The sequence below is a fragment of the Somniosus microcephalus genome, chromosome 7 (assembly GCF_052327205.1).
Source record: "Somniosus microcephalus isolate GS21.2 chromosome 7, FLI_Smic_1.0, whole genome shotgun sequence".
NCBI classification, from domain to species: Eukaryota; Metazoa; Chordata; class Chondrichthyes; order Squaliformes; family Somniosidae; genus Somniosus; species Somniosus microcephalus.
The window spans coordinates 23,719,693-23,735,515 of record NC_140993.1 but is presented as its reverse complement, the minus strand read 5'-3'; positions in this window follow the sequence as shown (position 1 = coordinate 23,735,515).

The following is a 15,823-nucleotide window of genomic DNA, read 5'->3' as shown; positions in this document are numbered from 1 at the left end:
GGCGAGAAAGGCCGGGCAGCTACCGAGGCCGCGAGGCGCAGCGACAGGGACAGCGTAAGGCGCGGGAGAAAATAAAAAAAACTGCGGAGAACTCAGCTGCAGCCGGGGGAAAGGACCGGACTGCAAGAGGGGCTGGGAGGCATGATTTGAGAACCGCTGGGGAGGGCGAACGCAGCAATACGGCAATCGCCATTACAGCCAGCGGGGGAGAAAGGCAAACGCGGGAAGCCGCCATTTTCGTAGGCGGGGGAAGAAGACAAGCGCGGGAAACCGCCATTTTGTAAACAAAAAAAAAATTCTTTTTGTTTCTCAAGAAGATTGCGAGGATGCCTAAGCGTGGTAACATCAACGATTTCGATCCCGATGTTGAAGATTGGGCCACGTATGTAGAACGCATAGAGATATATTGTAAGGCAAATAAAATATCAAATGAAGATAAAGCACTAACCTTACTAAACTCAATGGGTGCGAAGACATACGGGCTATTGAAGCATCTTCTATCACCAGCTAAACCGGCGGATCAGACTTTCGCTAATATTGTTGCTGTCCTGAAGAATGATTTGAACCCCACACCGCTGATGTTAGCGGAACGATTTAAATTTTATGCGAGAACGCAACTGAAAGAGGAAAGCAACGCGGAGTATTTAATTGAACTGCGTAAGCTAGCGAAATACTGTCAGTTTGGGGAAAGACTGACAGAGGCACTGAGAGACAAATTCGTGCGTGGATTGTCGAAAGAAGGAACACAAAAGCGGCTGCTTGAAGAGAATGATCTTACACTTGATAAGGCTGTCACTATTGCAGCATCGCACGAAGCCGCAGCGAGAGGCACTGCGGAAATGCAGCTGAAGGCAGCGGTACTCAGCGTAGATCAAATGGCTTTGGGTACAGCGAAATGTTATCGTTGTGAAAAGGCAACACACGATCAGAACCAATGCTGGTTTAAAAACCAGGAATGTAGAAAATGTGGCAAGCTTGGTCACATAGCCAAAGTATGCCGGTCAGGAAAGAAGACCAGCAACAAACAGTCACCGCAGGAGAAGTGCAGAAAGGTACATAAGGTGGCTGAGAAGAGTTCGGATGAACAGAATTCGGATTCGGACTCCAACAGCAAGGAACTGGGTAGTCTGAGAATTCACAATGTGAGTAAGGAAGCTGACCGACAAACTATCTGGGTCACACTGCAGATAGCAGGAGTCCAAGTGAAGATGGAATTGGACACCGGATCGGCGTTGACGCTCATGAATAAGCAAGATTACAAAAGGTTATTCACACATATTCCCCTACGGGATACAGAGATAGTATTGCAGACATACACGGGGCAAAGAGTATACCCCATTGGAAAGATAAAAGTCAAGGTGGTACACAAGGGCAAAGAACACCAAGGAATGGACATATATGTACTACCTGAGGGAGGTCCACCACTTCTGGGATGGGAGTGGATCAGGAAAATAAATATGGACTGGCACTCCCTAAAAGCAATAACGGTAGATTCCGGAAAAAAAAAGATGTCAAACCTGAACGATTGTCCAGAATATTGGATGAGGGCATATGCAGCAGTGACAGTGACAAAGCAGAGAGTGAGAACTCGGGGAAGACAATCAGCTCAGACTCTGGAACTGATGATGGTAAGACCAGCCCATGTGCAAAAGACAAGTCTAAAATGGACTTGCAGACTAATGATGGAAAAACGAAGGAGTGCATAAATGCTTCAGAAGAGAACAAAGTATCAGAACAGAATTCCACTGAACAACAACATAGTTTGACAGAGAATTCTGAGTCTGTCCAGTCTACAGACATGCACATTTCTGAGGAACACCGGGCTCGAACTCAACTCAATTTCAAACTACAACAGCAATTAGAACAAATGATTCGCCGTTTTGAGCAAGAGATGAATGCAAAGAAAAAGTTCTTTGACACAGAGTTGGAGAATCTGGGAAGACAGCAGAAGCAGCTGATTGAGAAAATGGATCAGGAACACACAAACCGCCTACGCGATGAGGCCAAACGAATCAAAGCTGAGCAAGAAAGGGAATATGTTAAATTCATCGATCAGTTGAAAGCTAAGAAGAAAGAGCACCATTTTGTGAGCAGTGTCAGCAGTAATAAGCCACTCAGGGAATTGAGGGCAGAGGCAAAAGCTGAAGTGATGGAGGAAATGGAAGACAATAGAGAAGAAGCAGAAGATGATGACTCATCTGAACCATTATCACCCCTACCAGGTCACGCACGTGGTCCCTCCGAACTGAGCCAAATCAGTCTGGAAGTAGAAAAACTTCCTAAGGTACTCGAGCCTTTAGAAGTCAGCAATGCTGGTTCTGAAGTTACGAAAGTTCAAGCTGTTAAGTCCAGTGAAGGACTATTAGATGAGTCACCCCAGCAACGAGAACCTACTACACCACCGAAGACTACTACACCACCGAGGCGTTACCCGGACCGAGTCAGGAGGCCTCCTCAGAGACTGAATCTGTGAACTGTTTTTACATGAAGTTATGTATATATGTTAGTATGTTATGTTTAATGGGGAATATATACTGTTAAGCTAAAAAGGGAGGATTGTGGTGTATGTAACCGTTCCACCTTTAAGAGAACTATTTTAAGAGTTGCACTACTTTATCTTGGCTGCTGTATACTGTAATACCGGTGGTGACCACACCGGTATATAAGTGCTGTGTAAGGATTTATTGGGCAGTTCCGCCCTGACCTTCGACTAGTAAAGACCTGTTAAAATTTACTCTTGTGGTCTGTGTAGTAATTCTCACTATAACACACAGACTTAACACTCTGGACTTTGGGGCAGGAACTACAATGTAGAGAAAACTCTTATAGACCAAGTTTGATGAAACGAAATGAAATTTTATTGCATATGGTAAAACAAATCAAATGCAAGCAAATAAGAGAGTACATGGGAGGGAAAAACATTAAAAAATCATAACGACACAATACTAACTAAGGCAAATACAAGCATATTATACTCTACAAAGATCATCATGAAATAGGGAAAGACACGGAACATCGAGGGACAACAACTCATGTTAATTATACCCTTAAATATCCACCCCCTTAAACCTATCTAGATCTGATTATGGAGGGCCAGAAACATGCTCACCAATCCAACTAGGAAGTGCAAGCTTTTGAAACAGGTCTGCGTTTTGATTCAGGCGTCCTGTCTCCTCGTGGATCGTGGAGCCCCAGCGAGCTGTGCCACACCTCTCTCCTGAGGTGGGGGTCGGGGACGGCTGCTCGACCTCGGCTACTTCTGTCGTTTTTTTCTTGTCTCTTCTCCTGGGCCTGGAGTGGGTTGATGGCCTCTCGTTTTGTCAACGGCCCGGGGTTGGTCGATGATCTCCCGATGTTTTACCCCGGGGCGGGATGCCGGCTCGAACGACCTTCTTGATGGCGGCTTAGTCTTCTTTTTCTTCCTCTCCGACGATGGAGAGGAGTCACGCTGATCTTCTCCCAAAGCAGCTCCTCTTTCCCCAGCTCAAAAGCTGGACAAGCCTGCAAGCTGGAAAGTTGAATAATCGAATTCCTACCCGTGTGTCTCCCAATTATACTTCATATATCAGAAGCCCTTTTCTCCCGCCCAAATTCAGGTTAGTCTTTGTTTAACTTTTGGCGGGCTTGTTGTACAACGGGATAGTTATTATATTTTAAACTGTTCTTGGATGGCCGGTAACGGGCCATCTCTGGTCTGGAATGACCTTCATTGTTTTTAATGTCCTGGTGATGTCCTTTACGGGTCCTTGATGCTCTTCTCATGAATATGAAACTGTTCCCTTTTGTCTGGGTCAACATTTAGATGGCCTTTATCTACAGGCCGATCTTGACTGGATCTGCATCCAATCTATATGTATATGTGGGTGTTGTAGTGTATGTACCTTTAAGAGGAACTATGTTTTTGAAGCCCCTGTATACTGTAGTACCAGTAGTAACCACTCGGGTATATAAGCCCATGGAGCGTCTTGTGTTGTTAGTTCACCTCCAGACTTTGTTCAGTAAACACTTGTTAAATCAACTCCTGCATTCCGTGTCTCCATTAACACACGGATCTAACAGTGGCGACGAGTTAGAAACAAACTTACCTGCAATTCGGCAGCACCTCAAGGGGGTCGATTCCTCAGGCGAAGGTCGAAGCCAGAAGCAAGAAAAAAAAATAACTCGAAGAAACTCGAAAACGAGGGCCAGGCTTGGTCTCCAGTCTGTGGTTTCCCCAGCTAAATGGGCTGGTGGCAGGTAGTGCACTGATCCTTCCTGGGCTGCGGCGGGCTAGAGCTCAATCGGGTGGCTCTGCAACGGGGCCAGGCAGCGAGACGGGAAGCAGAAGCAAAGAGAGAGAGAGGGTGGAGCACTCAGGGCGCAGCCGGTGCTGCGAAGCAGGTCGGCGTTCGGACCGAGCAGAGGGAGGGGAAAGTCCCAGAGGGTCCGCTCCACGACGGGAATGGTTCTCCAAGTAACGGAGAGAATATTGAAGCGATATATAAAAAAAATAGAAATACAGCAAAAAGCTGCAGGTCGCAACGGGAACCGCGGAGAACAGCGTTGGCAGCAGCGGCAGCGGCGGGAAAGCGCGGGAGGCACCATCTTAACTCGGCGGGGAAGAAAGAAAAGCGCGGGAGGTGCCATTTTGATCCATCGGGGATGGAGGAAAAGCGTGGGAAGCGCCATTTTAGATTTTCAAGATGCCGAAGACTGGCAATATTACTGCTTTCGATAGTGATATAGAAGATTGGACCACATATGTGGAAAGAGTGGAGGTATATTGCAAGGCGAATGAAGTAGCAGATGATAAAAAGGCATCGGTACTTCTAAATCTGATGGGCGCAAGGACATACGGGCTGTTACGAAACTTGATCACTCCAGCCAAACCGATGGACAAGAATTTTAATGAGATTGTTGATACCTTACAGGAGCACTTAAACCCAACACTGCTGCTGATAGCGGAACGATTCAAATTCTTCAGGAGGAATCAGCACAAGAATGAAAGTAACGTTAATTACCTCACCGAATTATGAAAGCTGTCAAAGCACTGCCAATTGGGGCAGGACTGGCAGATTCTCTACGAGACAAATTCGTCTGCGGTCTCCTAAGCGAAGGAACACAGAAAAGACTACTTTCTGAGAAAGATTTGACACTGGACAAGGCTTTCAGTGTGGCTGTATCATACGAAGCAGCAGCAAGAGGAGCTGCAGAGATACAGCAAAAGCCACAGGACTTCGGCACCCATGAAATGACACGGGGTTTCGAGAGATGTTATCGCTGCGGCAGATCCACCCATGGCCAGAAGGACTGCTGGTTCAAGGACAAAGCATGCAGGCAATGCGGAAAGATGGGACACATTGCACGTGTATGCAGATCTGGAAAGAAATCTGCTGACAGTAAAAAGGTCAATAAGGAAAAGTACAGAAAGGTACAAATGATGACGGACAGTAGCTCCGAAGACCAGAAAAGCGATAACGACTCCGGAAACAAGAGACTAAGCTGTCTCAAATTACATAATGTAATTGCCAAAGAAGACTACCAGACCATTTGGGTAACCCTCATGATAGCGGGGTCCCCAGTCAAAATGGAGCTAGATACAGGATCAGCTCTGACCGTCATGAGTCGATGGGATTACGAGCGGCTATTTCCGCATATACCTTTGAAAGACACATCCATTGTCTTGAAGACATATACGGGGCAGAAAGTATACCCCAGAGGGAAAATAAGGGTGCCTGTTGTATACAACGGCAAGGAAATACAGAAGTTGTATTTACACGTTCTGCAAGATGGTGGTCCACCGTTGTTGGGACGTGAATGGATCAGAAAGATACGTTTAGACTGGCACTCCATTCAGGCACTGACGGTGACCAGTAAGAAAAAAAACGATGATGACGTCATACCTGGACTATTAAAAGAAATCTTGGTTAGCGCCAAAGAAGTGTTTCAACAGGAACTAGGAACCCTGAAAGGCGCTACCGCCTCAATAAAAGTGGAAGATGCGGCAATTCCCAAGTTTTTTAAGGCAAGGCCGGTGCCATACGCAATTCGTCCCGCCGTCGAGGCAGAGCTGGAGAATTTGGAAAAAGCAGGCGTGTTATCCAAGGTAGATTGGAACAAGTGGGCAACACCTATCGTCCCGGTCATGAAGAAAACATTGAATAATGATAAATCTGAAGAACAGAGAAAAGTTCGCATCTGTGGGGACTTCAAGGTGACTGTAAACCCGGTTCTGCACACGGTACAGTATCCTCTTCCGAGGATAGAAGATATTTTCGCCTCACTATCCGGAGGGAAACGTTTCACCAAAATTGACTTAGCACAGGCATATCTACAGATGGAGGTTGAGGAGGCCTCTAAAAAGTATCTCACGATAAACACACACAAAGGCCTGTACCAGTACAATCGACTGGTTTTCGGAGTGGCATCAGCTCCGGCTATCTGGCAAAGAGCTATGGAGCAAGTCCTGCAAGGGATTCCGGGGGCTCAATGCTACCTAGACGACATCCTTGTAACAGGAGAAAACGACAACGAGCACCTTGCCAACTTGGAGCAGGTGCTCACGAGGCTGAGAGAACGGGGCCTACGAGCAAATCGCCCCAAGTGCGAATTTTTCCAGAAACAAATATCATATTGTGGCCATGTCATTAACGAAGAAGGGTTGCATAAGTCACCTGAAAAAATTGAAGCGGTCGTAAAGGCCCCAGCGCCTGAAAATGTCTCACAATTAAGGTCGTTCCTGGGATTAGTAAATTACTATCATAAATTTTTACCAAACTTGTCGATGGTTCTGCACCCGCTTAACGCACTGCTACAAACGGGAGTAGTTTGGAAATGGAGCGAAGACTGTAAACGTGCCTTCCATAAATGCAAAGGCTTGATCACGTCCAGGGAAGTGTTGGCTCATTACAACCCATCACTGCCAATCAGACTGGCGTGCGATGCATCCCCTTATGGCGTGGGAGCGGTATTATCGCATAGTTTCCCTGATGGCTCGGAGCGGCCGATAGCTTTTGCGTCACGCTCATTGAACTCAGCTGAGCGTAACTATGCCCAGATCGACAGGGAGGCACTCAGCCTGGTGTGGGGGTGAAGAAATTCAACCATTACCTACATGGACAAAAGTTTACCTTGTTGACTGACCATCAACCCCTTGTCTCTATATTCAACCCTAAAAAGGGCGTTCCCATTATGACAGCGTAAAGGCTACAGAGGTGGTCCTTTTTCCTAGGGGCACACCAATATGACATAGAGTACAAAGGAACAAAACAGCATGGGAATGCTGACAGGTTATCGCGCCTACCGTTGCCAACGGTGGAAGAGGCGCCTACAGTGGACCCAGTGGAGATATTCCACTCGACCATAGTGGAATGTCTACCAGTGACAAATTCTACCATTGAAAAGGAAACGCGAAATGACCCGACTCTCTCACGAGTCTACGATTTAACGGTGAAGGGATGGCCAGCACATGGCGAACCACTGTTGCCAGCATTCTCGCAAAGAAGAGAACAGCTGTCAGTGTGCTGAGGAACCTTGATGTGTGGATCCAGAGTGGTGATTCCACCCAAACTCAAGGATAGAGTGCTAAAGGAGCTTCTCGAGGGGCATCTGGGTGGAGTGAAAATGAAGAGCTTAGCCAGAGCATTTGTGTGGTGGCCAGGTATCGATGGAGACATCGAAGAAATGACCAAGAGCTGTCTAGGATGCCAGAAGGTTCAAAACGCCCCACCACAAGCCCCTCTACATCCATGGGAGTGGCCCTCATCTCCATGGCAAAGGGTACATATCGACTTTGCTGGTCCATTTATGGACTCAATGTTCTTAATCGCGGTGGATGCACACTCCAAGTGGCCAGAGGTAATAAAGATGTCCTCCACCACCACGGAAAAAACCATCACAGTATTAAGGACCATATTCGCCAGGAATGGGCTGCCTGAACAGATCTGTTCTGATAATGGACCGCAATTTGTATCCGAAGAATTCAGGAAGTTCTTAAAAAACAATGGGGCTAAGCACTACACGTCCGCCCCATACCATCCCGCCACCAATGGATTGGCTGAAAGGTTTGTCCAGACCTTCAAGAAGGCCATAAAGGGCATGGGTAATGAAGACATAAATCTACAACATAAGGTAGATAACTTCTTGTTTGCGTACAGGATTGCAACACATGTGGTTACAAACCAAACCCCCGCCATGATGTTTTTCAATAGAAGACTAAGATGCCTGCTGGATTTGGTCAAGCTAAACGTCAGAAGGGATGTAGAGAACCGGCAATTTCAAAGCATGAATGAAAGGCCAACTAGAACCTTCCAGATAGGTCAACAAGTTTTGGCCCGGGACTACCGTACCGAGAAATGCATCCTGGAACTATTTGCACACGACTAGGACCGCTGATGTATACCGTGATCATTGGAGAAAGCATAATAAGGTGCCATGCTGACCAGATCATAGAGTCATCCGAAAAAGGACAACGTACACCACAACTCTATACGCCTAGTGATGAAGCAGAGATACCCATAGTATCTACCTCCGATCCGGTGATACTGGAACCAGATGAACCCGACACTGGCATTGAAGCCGAATCGACCTTGCCAAAAGAACCTACTACACCACCGAGGCTTTATCCGGACCGAGTCAGGAAGCCTCCAGAGAGACTGAATTTGTAATTGATTAACTTCAGCAAATGTGTATATTATTGTTCTTGTAAAAATGTTATTTAATGATTACTTAAAATGTTATGTACTATTTGTTGAGTCTGTATGTCCCAGTTAGGTTTAGGATCAATCACTGGACACAGACAACAAGAATAACTTTTAACAGGTCTTTACTATTCGAAGGTCAGGGCTGAACTGCCCAGCAAATCCTTGCACAACACTTATATACCGGTGTGGTCACCACCGGTATTACAGTATTACAGTATACAGCAGCCAAGAGAAAGTAGTACATCTCTTAAGGTAGTTCTCTTAAGGTGGAACAGGTTACATACACCACAATCCTCCCTTTTTAGCTTAACAGTTATATCCCCATTTAACATAACATAATAACATATATATATGCAACTTCATGCAAAACAGTTCAAAGATTCAGTCTCTGAGGAGGCCTCCTGATTCGAGTTGGATAACGCCTTTCAGGGGTCTCTGATTCTCGTTGCTGGGGTGACTCATCTAGTTGGTCTCTTATGGATTGGACATCATCATCAGGTACATTCACTTCTGAGGTAGATGCTTCAGGTTCACTAACTTCTTTCACGGTTGTCTCTGCCGTAACCATGGGTTCGACCCTTGTTCTCGATTCTACCAGCTGGTCAGCATGACGCCGTATTACATTTTCACCAATATCTACCGTGTACATCAGGGGTCCTTGTCTGGCCCGAATTGTTCCAGATTGCCATTTCTCGTTTTTATAGTCCCGGGCTAACACTGGTTGTCCAATTTCGAAACTCCGAGTGGTCTTGTTATTTATATGCTGGAACTGTTTGTTTTCAACTTCCCTCCGCACATTTGGTTTTAACAAGTCCAACCTGGACCGCAACCTCCTGTTGTAGAACATCATGGCAGGACTTTGGTTTGTCACTGCATGAGTGGCGTTTCGATATGCCAGTAGGAATTTGTCCACCTTGTGTTGTAGTGGAATCTGATCTTCGCTCATGGCCTTTATTGCTTTTTTAAACGTTTGTACAAATCTCTCGGCCAACCCGTTTGTAGCCGGATGATATGGGGCAGAGGTATAATGTTTCACCCCATTCTTCTTCATGAATCCCTGGAATTCTTCTGACACGAACTGCGGTCCGTTGTCTGAACATATTTGTTCTGGCAATCCATTTCTCGCAAATATCGTTCTTAACACCGCGATCGTCTTTTCTGAGGTAGTGGTAGTCATCTTAATCACTTCTGGCCATTTAGAATGTGCGTCCACCGCAATTAAAAACATGGAGTCCATGAATGGACCAGCAAAGTCAATATGTACACGTTGCCATGGGGTTGAAGGCCATTCCCATGGATGCAGCGGTGCAATCGGAGGTGCATTTTGCACTTTTTGGCACCCTGAGCAGCTTTTCGTCAGATCCTCTATCTGTTGGTCGATACCCGGCCACCACACATAAGCCCTAGCAAGGCTTTTCATCTTGACTCCCCCCAGATGACCTTCATGCAGTTCCTTTAGAACTCTCTCTCTTAACGTAGGAGGAATAATCACCCTTGTTCCATACATCAATGTTCCTTGACAGACGGACAGCTGTTCTCGTCTTGCTGAGAATGCCGGTAACAGTTGATCACCATGTGCTGGCCATCCCTTCACTGTCACTTCGTAGACCCTGGACAGTGTCGGGTCATTCCTGGTTTCTCTTTCAATACTTGCATTGGTGACTGGTAAACATTCGATGATGGTCGAGTGAAATAACTCAACAGGGTCAACTGTCGGTGCCTCCTCCTCTGTAGGTAGTGGCAGGCGCGACAGCCCATCAGCATTACCATGCTGCTTTGTACCTTTGAATTCTATCTGATACTGATGTGCCCCTAGGAAAAGGGACCATCTCTGGAGTCTCTGTGCTGTCATCACCGAAACACCCTTCTTAGGGTTAAAAATGGATACCAACGGCTGGTGGTCTGTCAGAAGCGTAAACTTTTGGCCCTGCAGGTAATGATTAAACTTCTTTACTCCCCACACAAGGCTGAGAGCCTCCCTATCTATCTGAGCATAATTGCGCTCAGCGGAGGTCAATGATCTGGATGCGAACGCAACTGGCCTCTCCTGGCCATTTGGCAACTTGTGTGAGCGTACTGCCCCAATACCATATGGAGAAGCATCACAAGCCAAACAAATAGGCAGCGTTGGGTTGAAGTGAGCCAACACTTCCTCTGAGGTGATCAATGCCTTGCTTTCGCGAAAGGCCCTCTTACAGTCCTCGCTCCACTTCCATGGTACTCCCTTCTGCAAAAGAGCGTTCACTGGGTGCAGCACCGTGGATAAATTTGGCAGAAACTTATGGTAATAGTTAATCAACCCTAGAAACGACCTCAATTGGGATACATTATCCGGAGCGGGAGCCTTCACAACAGCTTCGATCTTGTCAGGAGACTTATGAAGCCCCTCCTGGTCAATGACATGACCACAGTACGAGATCCGCTTCTGAAAGAATTCACATTTCTGGCGATTAACACGAAGACCATATTCTTTCAATCTGGTGAGCACCAGTTCCAAGTTTGCAAGGTGTTCCTCGTCATCATCTCCTGTAATCAGAATATTGTCCAGGTAACATTGTGTACCTGGAATTCCCTGTAACACCTGCTCCATGGCCCTCTGCCAAATTGCTGGAGCCGATGCCACTCCAAAAACCAGTCTATTATACCGGTACAAGCCTCTATGCGTGTTGATCGTGAGATACTGGCGTGACTCTTCCTCAACTTCCATCTGTAAGTACGCCTGCGCCAGGTCTATCTTGGTGAAGTGTTTCCCGCCAGACAATGAAGTGAAGATATCCTCAATCCGTGGAAGCGGATACTGCACCGTGTGAAGCACCGGATTAACAATGATCTTGAAATCACCACAGATGTGAACCTTCCCCGGTTCCCCCGGCTTGTTGCTCGATGAACGCTTCATGACTGGGACAATGGGCGTGGCCCACTCACTCCAGTCTACCTTAGACAGTACTCTTGAACGTTCTAGCCCTTCCCGCTCAGCTTCCACAGCAGGTCGTATTGCATAAGGTACCGGTCTGGCTTTGAAAAATTTCGGGTTTGCATGTTCTTCAATCTTGATGTTTGCCGTAATTCCTCTCAGTGTTCCCAGTCCTTGTTGGAACACCTCTTTAGCATCGTCCAATACTCTGGACAATCGTTTAGGTTTGACATCTTTTGTACCGGAATCTACCGTTAGTGCTTTTAAGGAATGCCAGTCCATATTTATTTTCCTAATCCACTCCCGTCCCAGTAGTGGTGGACCTCCCTCAGGTAGCACATATAATTCCATTCCTTGGCTTTCTTTGCCCTTGTGGACCACCTTTACCTCTAGCTTCCCGATGGGGTATACTCTTTGCCCCGTGTATGTTTTCAATACAATCTCCGTATCCCGTAGGGGAATATGTGGGAATAACCTTTTGTAATCTTTCTTATTCATGACCATCAATGCCGATCCAGTGTCCAATTCCATCTTCACTTGGACTCCTGCTATCTGAAGTGTGACCCAAATTGTTTGGAGGTCTGCTTTCTTACCAACATTGTGTACTCTTAGACTACCCAATTCATTACTGCTGGCGTCTGAATCTGACTTCTGTTCGTTCGAACTGTTCTCTGTCACCTTGTTTACCTTTTTGTACTTTTCCTGCGGTGACTTTTTGTTGCTGGTCTTCTTTCCTGACCGGCATACTTTAGCTACGTGACCAAGCCTGCCACATTTTCTGCATTCCTGATTTTTGAACCAGCACTGGTTCTGATCGTGTGTTGTCTTTCCACAACGATAACATTTTACTGTACTCAAGACCATTTGATTGGTACAGAGTTCCGATGACCGTAGCTGCATTTCCGCAGTGCCTCTTGCTGCGGCTTCTTGCGATGCTGCAATAGTGACAGCTTTATCAAGCGTAAGATCAATCTCTTCAAGCAGTCGCTTTTGTGTTCCTTCTTTTAACAATCCACACACAAATTTATCTCTCAGCGCATCTGCTAGCCCTGTCCCAAACTGACAGTACTTCGATAGCTTACGTAGTTCAATTAAAAATTCAGCGTTGCTTTCGTCTTTCAACTGCGTTCTTCTGTAAAATTTAAATCGTTCCACTATCATCAGCGGCGTGGGGTTTAAATGATTTTTCAGGACAGTAACAATTTTCGCGAAGGTCTGATCCGCCGGTTTAATTGGTGATAGAAGGTGCCTCAATAGCCCGTATGTCTTCGTCCCCATTGAGCTTAGTAAGGTTAATGCTTTCTCATCATCTGGTACCTTATTTGCTTTACAATAAACTTCCATGCGTTCTACATACGTGGTCCAATCTTCGACATCACTATCAAAGGTATTAATGCTCCCATGTTTAGGCATCCTTGCAAGTTTAAATTTTTTTTTTTTTTAAATGGCAGCTTCCCGCGCTTGGCGGTCTTTCCCGCGCTCGTCTTCTTCCCCCGCCGACTACAATGGCGGATTCCCGCGTTTGCCTTCTTCCCCTGCTGGCTGCAATGGCGATTGCCTTGCTGCTGCCGTTCTCGCCTCCCCAGCGGTTCTCACTCCCTGACGCTGCTTTGCCTTGCAGCCCCACTTGCAGCCCGGTCCTTTACACCGGCTGCGTTTGAATTCTCCGCGGCTCTCGTGCCTTAAGCTTCTCAACTCCCCGACGCTGTTTTGCCTCGCAGCCCCGCTTGCAGCCCGGTCCTGTACACCGGCTGCGTTTGAGTTCTCCGCGGCTCTCGAGCCTTAAGCTGCCCCAGTCGCTGCGCCTCTCGGCCTCGATTGCAGCCCGGCCCTTTCTACCGGCCGTGGTCGAGCTCTCCGCCCTTATTCCTCCATTTTCCCTCCCCCACTCCACAGTCAACGCGGCCGACTTTCTGCTTGTGTCGCTGATCGGCTTACCCACCACCGTGGTAGAAGGGATGAACACTGCCTGTCGTTGATGGAGGGCTTCGTGGTCAGAATTCTTTTTCTTTTTAACCCGGGTTCTCGATGCCTCCCGTGCAATGGTGCTCAGCAGGATGATGAGGGCGGATGCCTCTTCTCGACGCCCGTTTTGAGGACGAAGCTGCCTTGGATGTAAATTTGCCGCAGGGTAAGATCGGACTCGTCGCCACTGTTGAGTCTGTATGTCCCAGTTAGGTTTAGGATCAATCACTGGACACAGACAACAAGAATAACTTTTAACAGGTCTTTACTATTGGAAGGTCAGGGCTGAACTGCCCAGCAAATCCTTGCACAACACTTATATACCGGTGTGGTCACCACCGGTATTACAGTATTACAGTATACAGCAGCCAAGAGAAAGTAGTACATCTCTTAAGGTAGTTCTCTTAAGGTGGAACAGGTTACATACACCACACTATTTATCTAAAAGGGGAGGAATTGTAGTGTATGTACCTTTAAGAGGAACTATGTTTTTGAAGCCCCTGTATACTGTAGTACCAGTAGTGACCACTCGGGCATATAAGCCTGTGTAGCGTCTTGTGTTGTTAGTTCACCTCCAGACTTTGTTCAGTAAACACTTGTTAAATCAACTCCTGCATTCCGTGTCTCCATTAACACATGGATCTCACAGGTGTCTGGTTTCGTTCTCTCAGAAACGGCTTCCAGAAGTTACTTTGGGCTGAATCCACAAAGCTGTCTGAGGATTTGCAGGAACCATTTTAAAGTGTCCCAATAAGTTGATCACGGGGTCTGGCGGCCACTTTGTATGCCCCTTTTCCTGGGCTTCTTTTAAAACAGTCTTTAAAATCATGGCCTCTTCTGCCATTCGACCCTTTATAATATAAAGTTCAATTTTGCGAATCCTACAGCAGTGTACTGAGGCATCCTAAACCGCCCTCTGGCGGCCAGCAGAGGAACGTGTAGCTGGGACACTGACACACCTGCATGCTTACCTTCAGCGACTGGTGCACAAGGACACCCAGGTCTCATTGCACTTCCCCTTCTCCCAATCTATTGCCATTCAGATAATAATCTGTTTTCCTGTTTTTGCCACCAAAGTGGATAACCTCTGAAGTGAGCCACAGCAGCAAAAACTCCAAACTTGTGGGGTTAAATATTCCTTGAAGTTAGGCCTATCAATCAATCAGAAGAATGAAAAATGAACCACTTGCATTTATATAACTCCTTTCGCAACCTCAGGATGTCCCAAAGTGCTTTACAGCCAATGAAGTACTTTGTGCAGTGTAGTCACTGTTGTAATGTAGGAAACACGACAGGCAATTTGCACACAGCAAGCTCCCACAAACAGCAATGTGATAATGACCAGATAATGTATTTTTTATTGATGTTGGTTGAGGGATAAATATTGGCCCAGGACACCGGGGAGAACTCCCCTGCTCTTCTTCAAAATAGCGCCGCGGGATCTTTTACGTCCACCTGCGAGAGCAGACTGGGCCTCGGTTTAACATCTCATCTGAAAGATGGCACCTCCAACAATGCAGCACTCCCTCGGTACTGCACTGGAGTGTCAGCCTAGATTTTTGTGCTCAAGTCTCTGGAGTGGGACTTGAACCCACAACCTTGTGTCTCAGAGGCGAGAGTGCTGCAATTATATGGGGCCCTGGTGAGACTACATCTGGAGTATTGTGTACAGTTTTGGTCTCCTTACCTAAGGAAGGATATACTTGCCATGGAGGGAGTGCAACAAAGGTTCACCAGACTGATTCCTGGGATGGGGGGATTGTCCTATGAGGAGAGATTGAGAAGGCTAGGACTACATTCTCTAGAGTTTAGAAGAATGAGAGGTGATCTCATTGAAACATACAAAATTCTTACAAGGCTTGACAGGGTAGATGTAGGGAGGCTGTTTCCCCTGGCTGGGGAGTCTAGAACCAGGGGTCACAGTTTCATTTAGGACTGAGATGAGGAGAAATTTCTTGACTCAGAGAGTGGTGAGTCTTTGTAATTCACTACCCCAGAGGGCTGTGGAGGCTCAGTCGTTGAGTATATTCAAGACAGAGATCAATTGATTTTTGAATATTAAGGGAATCAAGGGATATGGGGATAGTGCAGGAAAGTGGAGATGAGGTAGAAGATCAGCCATGATCTTATTGAATGGTGGAGCAGGCTCGAGGGGCCATGTGGCCTACTCCTGCTCCTATTTCTTATGTTCTTATGTTCTTATTTAACTTAGACTACCATTGCAGAATTAAGATGTGCAGTTAACTAATCTTGGCCTCGGAAT